The sequence below is a fragment of the Nannospalax galili genome, unplaced genomic scaffold, assembly GCF_000622305.1.
Source record: "Nannospalax galili isolate Female #2095 unplaced genomic scaffold, S.galili_v1.0 scaffold27, whole genome shotgun sequence".
In the NCBI taxonomy this organism is placed as follows: Eukaryota; Metazoa; Chordata; class Mammalia; order Rodentia; family Spalacidae; genus Nannospalax; species Nannospalax galili.
In genome coordinates this window covers 474573-476412 of record NW_008357993.1, presented here as the reverse complement: position 1 = coordinate 476412, position 1840 = coordinate 474573, and positions in this window count along the sequence as shown.

Genomic DNA, 1840 nt, shown 5'->3' with positions numbered 1-1840 from the left:
CTCATAATGCTTAGGAATTACATTTTAGTTAAAGTTCAATTTCAACTTAAGACATCTTATTAAGTAATTAATTCAGATTTTTGGTTTACAATGCAACTTTTATTAACTCTATATACAATATTATAAAACTTAAAGAACTCAGGACTCCTAATATTTATTAACTTAGTTTGTTAGACTTATATGAATTACTTTTCATTTTGGAAAATTTGCCAATCAGTCAATCAGATTATTCTAAAGTAAAATAAAATGTACTTTCAAATGCATTGCAAAAATACATCAAAGTATTTAATTAAATGGCTTTTACACAGAATCGAGCATTGTTCAAAGGATGTAGCAGTGATTACTTAAGTTGCTTTGTGTGACTAGAATAAGATTTGTAAACTGAACTTAAAGCTCAAGGATGAGTGGGTTTATTAAAAACTTTGTGAGAGTAATAAAGTAAATATCAATTTTTGAGAACAAAATAAATATCTAAAGAGTGAGTCTTTTCTCTGTTAAAAGCTGTGTTTGGATGAAACAAAACCTCCCAGCACTTTGCCCAGAGTGGAGATGGGCCTGTAGCAAGTGTGAAAATGGCCTAACTGGAGGTAGGGTCCTGAAAGTTCAAAGGCAGTGCTCACAGAATGCAGAGCCTGTCCAGAGCTCCGTCTGCCTTCTGCTGTGCAGAGTGCACAGAGAGGAACCTGAACACCCTCCACCCTGCAGAACCCATTACTTGGTTAATTACACTGACTCCTGGAAACTCCTTAAGATCAGTTGTTGCTACCTCTCCCTCCCTCCTCTTTCTCCTAGTGGATAATGACAGAAAGTAGCTAGGTGTGGGTGGTAATGCTTCCTTTCATACTACAAAGTCCTGTCCAGTAGTAACAAAATGAGTTCTCTAAAATCTGCCATAAACCTACCAAATGTTTATTAAACAGTTTGTATTAATAAATAAACTTCAATTTTCTGGGGCTGGAGAGATGGCTCAGTGTTTAAGAACACTGACTGTTCTTGCAGAAGACCCGTGTTTGAATCCCGCCTGTAACTCCAGTTCCAGGGGACCTGACAATCTCTTCTGTCCTTCGCAGGCATTGCATGACATGGGTGTACTTACCTACATGCAGGCAATACATGCATACACATAAAATAAAAACAATAAATACAATTTAAAATAAATAAAAAAGTAAATTAAACCCTAATTTGCATAATCTGAAACCCCCCGTCTCTGTCTTTTAATGTAAACTTACCATACTTTTATGAAGACACCACCAGTGGCAGCTGTGACTATACATTAGTAGCAGAAATCTGTAACTCTTGAAGAACAGCTTGTTTCCAAAATTAATAGAATTCTCAAAAGACTCCAGCTTAGACTTGTGAGGTAGAACCTAGCAAAATGCTTAAAGGACAACAGCTGGAGCTAGACAAGCCTGAATTCCAACATTGGCTGTCCCTTGGCACTGATTTGGAAATGCTACAATGTCTCTCTGGACTTCTACTTGTTTCTGTGAAGGCAAGAGTAATAAAATACCTCTTGTGAAGGCTGTAATAAGAACTAAAGGAAATGATGCACATGGTATTGCTTAGTAGAACTCATTATAGACTGCTGTTATTGCTTTGTGTGGTTCAAGAGGGCAAAGTAGAATCTAGTAGTGAGGATCAGAGATAAGGAAAGAGAGTTCCAAGAGCAGTGTACAAGAAGAACTCCTTCAAGGTCTAGGAACATTTCAAAGGAGATGGAGAATTAGACATAGAGGGATATCTTTACAGCAGAGATTCTGGAATATTCACTTCTTTTCCTTCCTTCTAGTTATAATTTAGATTCTGATTGTCCACTTGCATTCACAGGAGGAGTGTAGTC